The following is a 16,046-nucleotide window of genomic DNA, read 5'->3' as shown; positions in this document are numbered from 1 at the left end:
CTTCTCCCAGTAAACATATGCAGAGGGGAACAAGGAAACCAAATTTTGACATGACCACACTGTCAGAGCAGAATTGGCCAACGAGTGAGGGATTTCATGAGAATAATTGCTGCACTCCCAGTGCTGATTGCTAAAGTTAAAGTGATGTAGAAATTTCTCAGGAGGAAACCTTCATGAATCTTCCTCACTGCTCTCCTTAGCTTTAGTAATATATAAAAGGGTGAGGAAAATTGTAAGAGTTATGTTAGAGGAAGATCATGGTTTTGATTTCAACCAACATAAAAGTAGAAAAATCTAATATTTAACAGGAGCAAGAGAGTGGGGTTTCTAATCTCTAGCCATGCAGAGAGGCAGCAGTGGAACTATAGCTCCCATGCCCTTGATTTTAGGACAGTAAAAGGTGTAGAGATTCAGATTTTGAATCATGTGCTCCAAATCTACAAAGGCCTATTTTTCATTTGCGGCTAGATCCTCAGCTTGACTTCAATGGAACTATGCTGATTTATACCAGTGGAGGACCTCGTGTTAGATCCTTTCTTTCTGTATGACAAGTATATCTGCAAGGTTTCTAACAGAACAAGCAACAACAAGATGCCCTTGTGTTTACTTCTTGCAGCCAATGGAACCACGGGGTGTAGAACTCCAGCCATCTAGTAGAACTACGGTTTCTTGGAAGTTGTTTGTTAGTGTACAATAAAATACATAAAGCAAGGATGTGCCTGAACGAGCCCTCTGCTTCACAGTCTTACGCTCTCTGGAGCTCTCTGCCCCTAATTTTCTTCCTTTGGTTCCAGAAGTTTTGTACCCCCACCTGGGGACATACTGCAGCTGTCAGATACTCAGTCTCAAAGTTAAAATGAAAACCAAACAACCTAAAAAGGTACTTAAAATAGCAGTAAGGGGATAAAAGCCTTATGTAGCTGATAATCTTCTGGTGAGCACTAATAATACTTTAAAAGCTGCCTCTGCTGTTCTTTACTGGACTCCAAAGACCACTAATGGTATTGAACTTTATCCAACAGTTATGTGCATCTCATGTGTTATCATTACAAGCTGTTTATGTGTCACCATAAACTCACTCACTGCTATAAGAATGTTGCCAACTGAGCATTTTGAGCAAAATCAAAAGGCTGCAAAACAAAGGGGACCAATGCAAAGCAAATTTAAAATGTGATCACACTGTTACCTCCCAGACCCAATTCTGGGAACAGATTCTACCTGTGTCCAAAGTACTCTGACTTTTGTAACTAGAGTTAGACTCCCAAATTCATGAGTAGGGTTCTGGTTCAAGTGCAGCTAGGGTCCATGTTGAAGCTTCTATTTTGGTGCCTAAATATGACTTTAGAAGCCCTACTTTTGGCACCCATGTTCAAAAATTTTGTCCTGCATTTTTATACTGTGCTCATGGCTAGAAGAGCAGAACACCTCCAAAATATATGAGTGCCTAATCCATATATCTAGACCTTCACTCTGAGGAGTCTCTGAAATCAATGGGATTCCAAGCAGCAGTAAGGGTCCTCAGATATAAATTTGTTTGCAGGACTAGGCTCTTTGATACAGAAGTGCCTACATAGTACGGTGATAGATAACATCAATATCATAGCATGTTGTCAACTCGCCTGATTTTATCAAGAATTTCACAGCATCTGATGCTTTTCTGAAAGACCCAGCTCCTAGATTCCTGTAATTAGATAAGAATCTCAGCTTTCACCCAAAAGGCTTTAGTGAAGAAGAAATACTGCTACCTACTCTACCTGCCTGCTGCCTACAGGAGGTAAAAAACCAAAACCAAGGCCATCCTCAATGTTGGTGTTTTTAAAATCTCATGATTTTTAAGTCAATCATGTTTTTTTGGGCACCAACACCCCGGGGGTTGGCATTACTGCTGTAGGTGGGTGGGCAGATCCAGACAGACAGAGAGGTTTCAGGTTTCATTACAAATCTGAAATTCTGCCTAGGGCTGCGGCTCTTTGTGAACATTTCGGATAAACCTGGCTTACATTTTATGTGCCACTGTGGCTGCCAGGGAGGGATTATGCAGTGGTGTGCAACCTTTGCAGCTCTCATGTCACCGCATGCTCACTCCCATGAATAGACCTGCTGATTTCACTGTCCACGCATATAACTGCTCACCAAGATCTGACCCTCAATTTGCATCTGGATCCAGAGCTTCCCCAACCTCCCAGTGAGTGGCTGAAGGTCAGTAGTCTGTGATTTCTTTCAGCTGCTGGGTGCCATTCCCTTTAATGCCCATGATGACTCTAGTGCCCCTCTGGAATGGCATTGATTAACCTTCCTCATCTTGGGTCCCAACCTGCAGCCATTTCCAGACAGCTTGCATAATCCTATCCTATTCACTTCGGCTCAACCTTAGCTGGGCTCCCTTTACAAGGAATCCTCCCTCATTCACAAAGCATGGCGTATTAAACATGTACAGCATGGGTGCATTGGAACTTTGCCTGCTACACACACGAAAATCATGAGTACATGCAAACACATGATTAAATGCAATTTGAATGCACCCATCTTTGAAAAGCAGAGCCATGTAGTTAGGGTACAGTAATTACACTCATCTTACTGTCCACATTTCAGCCTGCTCTGGTGTCTCTGGTTACTCTTTTCTGATGGGGACAATGCACTCCAGACCTAAATACATGATCTATTTATGATCACTTTAAAATGATCATAAATCACACCCAGGAAATCAACATTCAGTGCAGCACTGAGAATATATATTCTGTTCTTATCCAGAAGTAATCAGATCAATTATATTTCTAATTAGGTTTTGCAGTGATTTTGATTAACTACATTGGTGGTTCTTTATAAAAGAGTGTGAGTAATTTCTTATGCATCAAATCAATTTAATAAACCATTCCTAATGACAATTTCACTTTTCCAATTGTCACTTTCTTTCTGACAAGACTGTTCTTTTCAGTACCTAATCCTTTTAGGATTTATTGTGTTAACCAGATCTGTCTATTTTCAAGCACCTCTGCCTCGCAGTCCAAGTCAATTCATTTTTGCTCTTTTGTATTCCTGCTAATTAAATAATTGGAATAATTATGAATTACAAATCTTGATGGCCTTAATCTAATTTCTGGCACATTATAAGGCATTCTGTAAGTGGATTCAGTTTGCTAGAGACAATAGGGTTCTTGTTTTTAAAAATATAATTGACATTTTCACAGACCTTTTAATTTTCTGGGGTTTTTTTCCCCTTAAAATCATCACATTTCCATATTTACGGAACAGTATTGTCCCTGTTTTGCCATTGCTTATGTACTGTGGAGCCCAGAATTTTACCGACAGTAAGGTCCCAGTTATAAAAGCCATATAGAGGTTAGAGAGCTCTTTCTCACACTAGTTGCCTTATTAACTTACTTGCAGGAATAAATCTTCACCAGTGTAGGTGCTACATAACTGGCCTGCCTGTCCTCTTTAACTCCACTGTAGTAGAGCTGATATGCAAGCCTCTCCTTTACAACTGTGTCTATGAGAAGAGAACCAGGCCCAGTGCCGTGTCTCTGATTTACATTAAATAGCTGTGATTGCAGCGCCAATGGGGCTATTGACATGAGTAAGTGCCGACCAGTGGGGGTAAGGATACATCAAGTGAGCTTTATGGACTTCTGCATGTGTTTAAAAGTCTTGTCTGCTGATGGGAATGGGAGGGTTGGCACATTCTACAAAGGATTGCAGATTCTTTTCTACAATGATTCTTTTCTTCCCCTCTTAAAATACTGATAACTTTTACCATAGACCAGATTCTCCCTCATGTAGATGCACATTAGGAGCAGACAAGAGAGGACACAAGGAGCTTGAGGGCCAGGCTAAATTGTAATGGAGCAAGAAGGAGCTGTGGCTCTGCCCATAAAGGCACTGGAACTAGAGCCAGGCCCTTGCTGGGGGTAGTAATTTTAACTTGTTTTTCCTTCATGAGCAATTTCTGAATCAGTCCAGTTATTTGCAAATCGAGTTGGGTGCAGGAAATAATGGGTAATATTCTACAGCCTGTGTTCTGCAAGAGGATAGATTAGATGATCATGATGGTCCCTTTTGGACTTACTATCCATCATAGTATTTGAGATCAGTTACAGGGTGGAGCAGGTGAGATCTGCTGCAGAGCCTGCAGTGGGCCCCACATAGGGGGAAGGTTTCACATTGTTTGTTCCTCACTGGTCCTGCTCCAGTCTGTATCAGGAGTGTGTGAATGAACACTGCTTCCCAGAGATGCTCCTGACAGACTATCCCAGGCCTATTTAGCAAGCCAGGACTTTTCAGAGCTAATGTATGTGTCCAGCTATGTATTTTAGTTATAGTTATGGCAGTATGGTCTCCCACATTCTTTTTCCAAGTGTGTGAGCAAGTTTTGATTCTTGGGAAGACATGTCGCATGTTTTTAGTTTTGGGTTATGTCCAGTTGTATGTAGAGGCAGCTTTGGGAGAGAGGTAATGGTGCAAACAGCACTAATGTTTAATCAGTGCCCAAGGCAGAGTCAATATTTGCAGCAGTACTGCTCCATGAAGACCAGGCATTGATGTTGGGCTGAGACTCCTGGAGGGAGGGATTCCTTGGTGTGCTGTCTAGCCACCTAATTTCAGGACTGATGTATGTGTGTCAATAAAACAAATAACATATGGAATGTAGCTAGTCTCCACGACACTCATCCACTGGAAGCTGACCTGCCAGGGACCAGACATCTGCTACAGCTTGGCAGGGGGGTGACACTGGTGTCAGAAGATGAGGCAACAATACTTACAGTGAGATGCTCTAGTGTCTAAGGGTGATTCACATTTAATCTCCCCACCTGCTAATACTTGCTGGTGAAAGACAGAGCAGGGAAGCAAGGATATTTAGTCTCTGCAGGAGGGTGGGGGAGTCTGGTCTTTCCTGGCAGCTACCCACAATTTGGGGCTGGTTCCCTGAGTTGCTGGTGTAGCAGGGACTGGAACCTGAATCACCAGAGAAGTGCACCAAGCACTGGCTTACACAGTCATTCTCATTCTCTCTCTGGCTCCATGGATATTTAAATGTTCCATACAAAATGGAACAGCTTCAACAGGATAGATTGAGAGAGACTCACCCCCAAATACTCTATGGTCTAGAGCACTCCCTGGGGAGGTGGGAAGCCTGGGTTTAAGTCCCTGCTCTATGTTAGGCAGAGACAGGATTTGAACTTGGGTCTTCCACATCACAGGTGGGTGCTCCAGCCACTGGGCAATTAGGTATGGTGGGGGGCATCACTTCCTCCTCAGAGCCTGATCTGGTAGGTGTGCTCGAAGGTGATCTCTGAACACACCTTCTGAATTGGGCCCCACAAGCGAGATAGGCAGGAAATGCCTAGTTTGAGGATGATGGTGGGGCTTAGGTATGAGCTAGTTTTGGGGTAGCAAGGTGTAGAAAGCCTTGCACATGCCCACCAGCAGAAATTGAGGTGCCTTGTGAATTTTACCAGTGGAAATTTAGGCACGTATGGGGTTAGGCAGCAGCTAAGCAGAATTTTTGCAAATCTAAATTTGGACTTAGGCACCTGAATCCCTTTATGGATCTAGACTTTTAGGGCTTGAATAAAACCAAATCAAGCCAAAGGCTGAACAGTCACACACTTAGCCAGTTTTTCCACAGTATTCACCCAGCTCCAGTTATTTTCCTCATGCAACTTCAGCAGCTTATTTGTAGCTTTCGGGAATCCCATTTTTCAGTTATCATTTACTTTCACTTGGGTTTTGCTGAGCTGGTTAAACATTCTCCCTCTTCCCAGATGTCTAGTTTGACTTCAGTAAGCCAAGCTTTCAGCAAACAACGAGCAGGTCAATGTGCTTCCATTGTTTGCTCTCTTGGCCCTTTGGACTGTTTATACAGCATGCACATCATATCTAATAATTAATTAAACTCCACGTTTAAATATCTGTAAAGTGCTTGGGCTGATTCAACCTGCTGAACTCTTCTGGCATTAATCAGTTGTGTATTAAATTTGCACTCCAGGGCCAATTGCATAGACAGAAACAGTCTTTAAAAATATATTTAAAAGGTGGAAAGAAACGGTTGGACAAAACATGAACAGGCAGGATGTGAGGAGGTAGTGGAGACTTTGGTGAGACCCTAATGAAAAGTGGGTATGTTGTTGGTTGTGGAATGGCCATGTGTGGCTGACAAGCCCTAATGTAACGATGTCCACTGGTTTCAATGGGAACTAGATTGGGACCTCAGACTGCTAGTTTTAAAAGATTTCCCCAGACAGAGAAATGTCTCTCTCTCGTTCTCTAATCTGATCATGGGCCTCAAACCGGTAAATACAAACTCATGCATGAGTTGAAGACATTGCTTACATGTATTGAACTCAAGGGCACTACATGCTTGCTCAAAATTAAGCATGTGCTTAAGTCTTTACTGAATCAGGGCCCAATGTGCATAAGGTCACTCACATGCATAAATCTGTTCAGGATCAAGACCTTAATGTTTCAGTCACCAAACTGAAATAGCTGTTGAAAGAATGAGGAAAGCAATATTAAGAAAGGAAAAAAGCTAGTTCAACACACATACAGGGACAAAATTAATCATGGGGTAACTATTGCCTTTAGTGGAGTTACACCAAGGATGAATTTGGCCCAGATTTAAACAAATCTTTTTTAGAAAAAGAAAAGAAATTAAAATAAACCACTTAAATTTGGGAAGAAAAATATATGAGAGCTTGTCAGGGTGGGAATGGAGGTGGCGGGCGAGGGGAGAAGGGAGTTAAGGCATTCTCCTTTCCAAAGTCTCCAATTCCACATCCACATATTGAAAAACACTGAAAACAAAAAACGAAAAAAAGAAACCACCCTAAGCAATCTATTTTCTCTGTCAATATCAAGGATTTACATGGGATTAGTTATGTAATATTTGTACAATGCTTTTAAGATGAGGAGTGCTATATATTAATTCAAAATGATGCAAATGGGGAGTCAGCCTTACAGGTAGGTTTTCACACACCAATACGATAGGAGCCATACAAGATAGATAGACATGAATTTTTAATGCACCAACAGGAAAACAGACAACTATCTAATATATCTAGGTTTTCTTGACAGCTTCAGAGCTGAATGGGCTTCTCTTCATGCAACCCAGCTAAATGCTGAAGCCCTGTTTGCGACTCCTTCACTTGCACTAGGGGGTAGGTCCAGTGAAGTCAATAGGACCACTTAGGTAATTGCTCTCCACTGTGAGTAAGGGGTTCACAGTCTGGCCCCGTGTAGAAACCGCAGCCAGACTAGGGCAGTCATTAGCCTAGAGCACTGATTGCACAATGCTGTTTGTGCTTTCTGCAGGTATTGAACCTTTTTTTTTCCCTTTCATACTCCATTCTCAACCAACACTGTGCAGAGAACCATTTGGTTTCACTTGACTAAAATTCAGTCAAAACCAAAATTGCTTTAAATATTATTTTTGTGTTTCTCTTGTTATCTCTTGGGACTGCTACTTAGAATTATTCAAGCTTCTGGAAAGATATGTTTTATATATATATTGTGTAAAACAAGCTTTCTTGAGATTTGAGAAACTCTTTTTGTGTGCACAGGTGTTAAGAACTCAGGCCCAGATCCCCAAAGGTATTTAGATGCATCACTCCCACTAATCTGATGGTCGTGTGGCACCTAAATACCTTTGGGGATCTGGGACTCAGAGCCTGATTCTGTGAAGCAGAGCACCTCCTGTAAAGTGCTGAATGCCCTTAGGCTGAGCTCCTCAAAGACATTTAGGTATCTACCATCCATAGAGGTAGCTGACTAAATACCATCAAGAGTTTTGACAGACATATGGCAAGGATACTTGTGTGTCTACTGAAATTCATATTCATTCAAAGCTGGCTTGCTGCCTCAAAGAAATGGTATTTTAATGGCAGCGCAGTAGTGACCAGTTCAGTAGTGCCAATCACAAAGGATTAAAAAATCATGAGTCAGACCCTCCCAAAATCACGATTGCCCCCCAAAATCATTAGATTTAAAAAACCCATCAAACCACATGTTTTAGTCTGGGTTATCACTTTTTATCTTTCCTCTACTTCTCTGCAAATGTGGGATAATTTCAGGTTAAAAAAGCCACCTCTCTCTTTCTTTCTTTCTTTCTTTCTCTCTCTCTCTCTCTCACACCCCCCCCCCTCCCCCCCCCCTCTATCCCCTCCCCTGAGATGGCGACTTCAATTACCTCCTCCTCAAGCCCTAGAGTATGGGAACCTCCATTAATTTCCTAATACTATCTTGACTCTTGCCCGTCCTAGTGACCCAAATCTCATTTCACATAGGTTTTTCCAGTGGCCAGCAGACAACAGTGACATTTGATTACTTTCCACCTGGGCCAGAAGAGACGGTTACTCACCTTGTACAGTAACTGAGGTTCTTTGAGATGTGTGTCCTTGTGTGTGCTCCACTCCAAGTGTTGGCATGTCCTTGCATCCTCGATCAGAGATTTTGCCAGCAGTGCCCATCTGGGTCGTGCATGTGCCGTCTCTGTTTTGCGGCGCCATTGGCGCCCTTTTCAGCATGCATCACCAGGGTCCCTCTGTTCCTTTTTTACCGTAGAGCCATAATGTTTGGCTCTGAAGTAGAAGGGAGGAGGGTGAGTAGTGGAGCACCCACAGAGACACACATCTCGAAGAACCTCAGTTACCGCACAAGGTGAGTAACCTTTTCTTCTTTGAGTAGTGTCCCTGTGGGTACTCCACTCCAGGTGATTTTGAGCAGTGCCCTCAGTTGGAGAAGGGAGCCTTGGAGTTGTTAGTCCGATTGCTGCATCATATCTTGATGCTTGGTCGATGGCGTGGTGTTTTATGAAAGTGTGGGCCGAGGTCCAGGTAGCTGCTTTGAATAGTTCAGTAATTGGAACGTTATGCAAGAAGACTCCAGTGTACGGAGGGTCGCATCCTGTGCATTAGTGTGTGGTTTTGGATAAAATGTAGGTAAATGAATGTTTTGGTTAAGGTGGCATGTTGATGTTACTTTGGGAAGGAATTTAGGATGAGGTTGTAGCGTCATCTTATCTTTCTGAAATCCTATATACAGTGGGTGGTCCATAAGCGCTCTGAGCTCACTTACACAGCATGCCGATGTGATTGCCACTAGAAATGCTACTTTCATGGACATGTGCATTAATGAACAAGTTGCTAAAGGCTTGAATGGTGGCTTGATGATGGTCCTGAGGACTAGGTTGAGGTCCCAAGGTATTATGAAAGGATGTATGTCTGGGTACGCATTTTGTATGCCAGTCATGAAGCGTTTGACAATTGGATGCGCAAAAACTGTGGTGTCATCTATGAGATCGTGGAAGGTGGTGATAGCTGCTAAGTGTACTTTAATTGAGCTAATCGATAATCCTGATTTTTTTTATTTCCAGGAAATAGTCTAATATAGTGGGGATTGATGCCATTAGTGCATTGACCTGCCTCTGTTGATACCATAAGGAGAATCTATGCCATTCTGAAGGTAAGTTTTTCTTGTGGCAGGTTTTCTGCTATTCAATAAAATATGTTTTACTGGTTCCAAACATTGTAGTTCAGATTGTCGGAACCAGTTAGGAACCATGCTGTGAGATGTAAATTCTTCAGGTGTGGATGGTATATGGTTCCATTGTCCTGGGAGAGGAGATCATCGACTAGTGGGAGAGCGATTGGTGCATGGATTGACATCTGTGTGAGGTAAGTGAACGGTGGTTGCCTAGGCCATGCTGGTGCTATCATTATCACCTTTGCACTGTCCTTGCATATTTTGTGTATGGTTTTGGCTATCATGGGGATAGGTGGGAACACATAGAGGAGACCTGTATTCCAGCTGATGAGGAATGCATCCCCCATTGAATGTGTGCCTAGACCTGCTCTTGAACAAAAGTAACGGCATTTGCAATTCTTCGTTGTCGCAAATAGATCCATTGTGGGATAACCCCACTGACGAAAGATGTTTTCCAGGACTGTATTGTGTAATTCCTACTTGTGATTGTTGCCGAATTTTCTGCTTAGGTTCTCTGCAATGGTATTCTGGGTACAGGTAGGTATGCCGCTGAAATGTGGATGTTGTGGAATATGCACCAATTCCATAGTCGCATTGCCTCTGAGCACAGGGAGCTGCATCTTGCCCCTCCTTGACGATCAATGTAAAACATACACACGATGTTGTCTGTCATTATTTTTATAGATTTACCTGCTATCAGAGGTAGGAAGTGTAGACAGGCATTGCAGACAGCACGTAACTGCAGTAGGTTTATGTGCAATTTTGTTTCCTGTGGTGACCATTTCCCTTGAATGGTATATTCTTGCAGGTGCACTCTCCATCTATTGTGATCATGACTGAGGGTGTTTTGCTTATGAATAGAGTTCCTGTTTGAAGGTAGTTGAGCTGTGTCCATCATTTTAATGATTGTTTGATCTTTTTTGGTATTGCCACCATTTTGTATAGAGATTGTGTGGTTTGTAAACTGTCGCAAGCCACATTTGAAGTGGTCACATGTGCAGTCATGCTTTTGCACTATGAAGGTGATGGCTGACATATGGCCCAACATTTAAAGGCATGTGCATATGTTCAGAGTTGGGCTGTTTTGTATTATACATTCCAGATTCACAATGAGTCTGAAATCTGGTCTTTGGTTGGAACGCCCTGGCAGTGAGGGGACCCAGGTGTATACCTATAAAATCCAGTCGTTGAACATGCTGTAGGGTGGATTTTTTGTCATTTATCAGAAGCCCTAGTGTGTGAAATAATGTCCTTGTAGTGTGAACTGCATGGACAGCTTCCATGTAGGTGCATGTCCTTATTAGACAATCGTCGACATAGGGGAATATGGTGACCCCTAGTCTGCGAAGGTAAGCTGCTACAACAGCAAGTACCTTGGAGAAGACTCTTGGAGCAGTGCAAAGGCCAAGGGTAGCGTCATGTACTGATAGTGATTGTTGAGCAGTGTGAATCTTAGGAATTTTCTGTGGGCTGGATGAATAGCAACATGGAAGTATGCATCCTGAAGGTCGAGGGCTGCAAACCAGTCCCCTGTTCCAGCACCGGCAATAAGATAGCCAGAGTAACCATCCTGAATTTTTGTATCTTTATAAAATTGTTCAATTTTCTTAAGTCTAAAATGGGTCTCCAACCTCCAGTCTTCTTTTGGGTGAGAAAGTAATGAGAATAAAAGTCTTTGCCTCTGTGTTGGGAGGAAACATGCTCTATAGCACCTATTTGGAGTAAATGATCGACTTCCTGTTGTAATAGTTGTTCGTGAGATGGGTCCCTGAAGAGGGACGGGGAAGGGGTTTGGGTTGTAGATATGGAGGTAAAGGGGATAGTGTATCCAGACTGGATAATTTCTAGTATCCATTTGTCTGATGTTATGTTTGCCCAGTGTTGGTAAAAGGGCCGTAGTCAATCTTTGAACAAGATGGACTCTGGCTGCAGAAGGTGGGGGAGGTCGTACAGACCCTCGACCAAGTCCTCAAAATTGTTGCTTTAGAGGGGCAGCCTGGGATGTTGATGACTGCTGGTTAGTCTGTGAATGTCGCTATGGCCTTTCTCGGGAGCCTGATTGCTCATACTATTTGTTTTGTGAATAATGTTGGTATCTGGAATTATATCTGATTATGGCTGATACCTGAAGGGTCTTCATCGTGTTGCAGGTGTGTAGATTCCAAGGGTGCGGAGTGTAGCCCTGGAATCTTTCATGGTCTGCATGACTTTGTCCGTTTTTTCTGTGAAGAGCTTTGCTTTGTCAAAAGGAAGATCTTCAATCGTTGCCTGCAGTTGTTTAGGCAGGGCTGCAGAGTGAAGCCATGATTCCCTAAGCATGACGACAATAGTTGCCACAGTTCTAGCCACAATGTCAGCCACGTCAAGGGAAACCTGCAATGCTGTTTTTGCAACCAATTGTCTTCCTTTGATCAACGATGGAAATTGCTGTTTTCTATCTTCTGGGAGAAATTCAATAAATTCTGATATCTTAGAATTATTTTCATGATCATAATTTGATAATAGTGCAGCTTAGTTTGCTACTCTTAACTGGAGAGTAACTGATGTGTAGAAACTGGAGAGTAACTGATGTGTAGACTTTTCTGTCCATTAAGTCCAGCCTTTTGTTATCTTTATTGTGTGGTGTTGACTTATGATGTTGCTGCTTGTTCCTCTGGTTAGCAGCTTCTATAACTAGGGAGTTAGGAGCTGGATGGGTGAAGAGGAACTCAGTTCCTTTGGCAGGGACATAATACTTTTTGTCAGTTCTTTTACAAGTGGGGGGAATGGTGGTGGGTGTCTGCCAGATGTTATTTGCTGGCTCCAATATCCATCAGAAGGGTGATTTTGGTAGAAGCGGAGGTTTGCAATATTTTAAGCAATTTGTGTTGTGACTCTGACACTTTCTGGAGTGGGATCTCCAAACTGTCCACCACCCTCTTAAACAGTTCCTGGAACTGCTTAAAATCATCTGCAGTCATCGGGGGAACTATGGTCTCATCAGAGGAGGATGAGTTGTGTGTGGTTGGAGGTATTTCTTGCTCCACACTCACATCCTGTTTGTCAGCAGGACCAGTTGTTTCAGGTCCTATTTGAGTAGGTATAATAGGTGATCTTTCTCTGCATCTAGAGTAGGCTGATGGTCTACTGTGTGATAGTGAGTAAGTAGACCAGGTGTCCCAGCCAGGCCAGTGCATATGATATGGTGGAGCAAACCATGGAGGTCCAAACCATGGATATGTTGGTTGTCTGTGATGTGGCTGATGTCTGGATGGGTGGCCTCTAGGTGATGATTGTTGGGGAAGAAAAATAGCCTGTTCACCATCTTATTTCTCATCACTGGAGAAGGAGATGGGAGAAACGGGCTGCTTGTGAGTAAAGTGCACTGGAGAGGGGTCCGTCCCATAAAGATGTGACAGCAGAGAAGATGTTAAAAATTCCTCCTCATTCTCAGGATGTTTCCTCTTTTGAGCATGTTTTCGTGGAGCATGTTTTTGCGGAGCCAAAGTGTGCTCCATAGCATTTTCCAGTGCGGGCCTATCCATCAGCACCATTGGTGCCATGGATGTCCTCAGTGCCGTCAGGTCCTCGGGTGGTATTGGTGCCACTGGCACTGCAAGTTTCACTGGTGTCAATGTAATCTGTTTGGCACGTGTCGGTGCTGTGCCACTTATCAGCGCCAAGGTCCGAGTCAGTGCCGATGCCGTGGCGGTTATCCCTATTGTGCGGACCATTACTTTTGATGGTGCCGTATCGGTGCGGGGTTTTTTCGTTTTGTTTCTCAACTCTTTAGAGGAGCGGAGGAGGAGGTCAGTGTACCAGAGGAACCTAAAGCCTCTTTGGTACTGAATCCTTTATACGTTTCTGGTGACCTCTTTTTCTTGGCATGCTCCATTGTTGATGGAGTAGAGTGCCTTTTTCTGGTCTTTTCATGTGAGGAGCTGTTACCCTGCCCAGTGTTTGAGGCAGGTCTCAGAGACCTCTCCATGAGTATTAACTTCAAGCAGAGGTCCCTGTCATGACTGGTTCTGGCTTTTAGGTTCTTACAATGGATGCATTTCTCAGCAAAATGGCCTTCACTGAGGCATCTGATGCACTCCGAGTGTCTGTCCAAAGCGGCATAGCATCCCTGCATGAGGTACAGCATTTCAAACTGGGAGAACCTGGCATGATATTAGTTATAAATGAGGGGTAAATCTGAGGGGAAATTTTTTTTAAAACGGGGAAAGATTAAGGTAAAATAATCTAAACTACAGGTAAAACGGACTAACTTTATGGGGGGGAAAAGACTTATTGAAGATTTCTAGAGTGAGCTGTGAAGAACTGCTGGGAGCTCCATCTTGGACTGCAGATGACTGAGAAGGAACAGAGGGGCCTGGGTTGTGCATGCCAAAAAGGGTGCCAACTGAGATGGGGATGGCACATGCACGACCTGGACAGGCACTGCTGGCAAAATCTCTGATTGAGGAGGCACCAACACCTGGAGTGGAGCACTCACAGGGAAACTACTCGAAGAACTGCATTGCTACCCAGAGTCTGTGTCTCATTATCAATACCCTAAGTCATCCAAAGTCCCCATCCCATCACTTCTAATGAAATAACCCAGGCATCCTATGCTGCAGTAAGTCAGCAACAGATCTGGGGAATGGCTTTTGTTATCACTTTAATATATTCCCAGAAGACATAAATTGTACAAACAACAGCAAAAAGTCACATAGAGCTTCATTCTTTGGTGAGTTCAACCTCATTTGTGCTAGAAAAATGGAAAACCTTAAGGGAATCTTCATCAGAACATATGTAAAATAAACTAAGAGCATAGAGTACTGGCAGCCATTATTCACTGAACAAGCCAGATCTTCTTGGAATTCCTCTATTTTAGCCACAAAGGGTCAAGAAAGGCTGGAAAAGTCACTGCTCTCCTAGGCAGCTGGCAGAATTAGATGTTGTCCTTCACTGGATCTATAGATGTAATTATACTTAAATGGTTGTGCTGGTAATTTTGTTCACAGTTGCTGGCTTAAGTGCTATGCTGAACTGTCTGAAATGTTGTATACATAGAAGTTTATGGGAACTGAGATATGTTAGGGAATCTGGGGAAATTCTTCCTTCTCAATGGGTTGGGTTCTCAGCTGTTGGGTCCTGAGCAGAGGAGATGCCTCTGGGAAGTGGAAGGTTTGGAAGTGGGGAAGTTAGAGGAAAAGCTACCTCTGCCTTTGGGGGCAGCCCTGAAAAGTCACAGGAACAGAAGAGTTTCTCTCTGCATTGCAAGAACTCCTCCTGCAGGCACCAACATCTCATGACTTGCAGTTAATTTGTGAGAGCTGGCAATACTGCCAGTATAGTTAAGGGTGTGTGTTTCCATTCTAGCTCCCTGTTTTCAGTCACTTATAACCCTCATTTTTCAGTGCACAAGCCAATTTCAGACCCTGTCATAGGAAGAATTTTTTCCCCTATGGGTAGGTCACTCCAAAACTGCATACTACAGAGTTTCCCGCAGTTTCTTCTGAAGCATCTGGTATTGGCCATCATAGAGATAGGAAACTAGATTAGACAGACTACAGGTCTGATCCAGTGTGGCAATTCTTTCATTCCTAATTTGGGCCTTTCATGTTGATATTTTGCAAGCTAGTTCTCTGGTTGAAGGGAAATACTTTGTGGGGGATTTGACCAAAGCCAATTTTGCGTTTTTGAGTACAAGTAGTATATAAAAATACACTTCTCCAATTTCGAAAAGAATTATTGTGACTGTAATAGATTGGGCCTATTTTATAGTACCTTCCTCCTGTCCACCAAAGCTTTATTCTGTCAGGTCAGCTTACTCCTTGAGGTAACATTTGTCTGCACTTCTCAAGGAATCCAGGAAAACTGTTTTCAAGTGGAGTAGTTTCTTAATTGAGCCTTTTTAAACACAATCCCACCCCATGCAGACTCTTACTTCAAAATCTTTGCAAACATAGTAGTCCCTTCCCCAAAAGAGTCTCTCATCAGTAATTCCAATAGCAAGATTTCCCAGCTCTTACCTCAGAGCCTCAGCTCTCAAGCACTCCCCAACACTCTCCTCTCTTTTCCACTTGATTTTCTGGAGCAGTTCCTTTCAGCAGTATCTCCAGTGGCAGTGCATTAGGAGCACTGCCCAGGTGCTTCTGCTTCCTGCTGCCCTCTTTTGTAAGAGTCAGCCAATTAACATCCACCTCTTTCCTCAGATGCAGGAGGTGGACTAATCAAGGCCAGTTCCAGGCCTCTGACCCTAGAGGAATGTTATCCGTTAGTCCTTCCCAGTGACATTCCTTTTTAAGTCTGAAATGAATAGTGGCACAAAGTTCAGATTTGACGTGGCAATTATCATCACTGAGGAGCAGTGACTACGTAGTATAGAAGAATCTGTGTTTGACATGTGTAGCCTGTGGGTTAGACTATAGGTTTAAGTCAGCTTTTAAGTTAAGATAAGATATAGGTATAAGGCAGTAATGCAAGATGCCTACAGGCCCAAACCTGCAAGACATTATCTTAAGTGGTTAGCACAGGGAAGTTAGGTACACAAAGAATTATCAGACACATAGTTGAACAAGATTTGTTGGGGGAAGAGTCAA

The 16,046-nt window shown here is 43.1% G+C and overlaps 1 long non-coding RNA gene across 4 annotated transcripts in view; it reads left to right on the top strand.

Moving 5' to 3' along the window:
• Positions 1 to 2,042: 2,042 nt before the first annotated feature.
• Positions 2,043 to 16,046, top strand: part of LOC137159179 (uncharacterized) — a 43,024-nt gene continuing 29,020 nt past the window's right edge. The window contains exons 1-2 of one of the 4 annotated variants that reach the window (XR_010921570.1): positions 2,043 to 2,185; positions 9,368 to 9,456. This is a non-coding gene — a long non-coding RNA (uncharacterized lncRNA). Of the gene's footprint in view, positions 2,200 to 3,492; positions 3,598 to 9,367; positions 9,457 to 16,046 lie in introns of those variants that run through there. The other 3 variants (XR_010921567.1, XR_010921568.1, XR_010921569.1) reach the window with 3 other exon arrangements.

The sequence above is a fragment of the Emydura macquarii genome, unplaced genomic scaffold, assembly GCF_026122565.2.
Source record: "Emydura macquarii macquarii isolate MOO-44397 ecotype Brisbane River unplaced genomic scaffold, CSIRO-AGI_Emac_v2 contig_1790, whole genome shotgun sequence".
In the NCBI taxonomy this organism is placed as follows: Eukaryota; Metazoa; Chordata; order Testudines; family Chelidae; genus Emydura; species Emydura macquarii.
The sequence above is the reverse complement of the archived record's forward strand: the minus strand, read 5'-3'. Positions and strand labels throughout refer to the sequence as shown.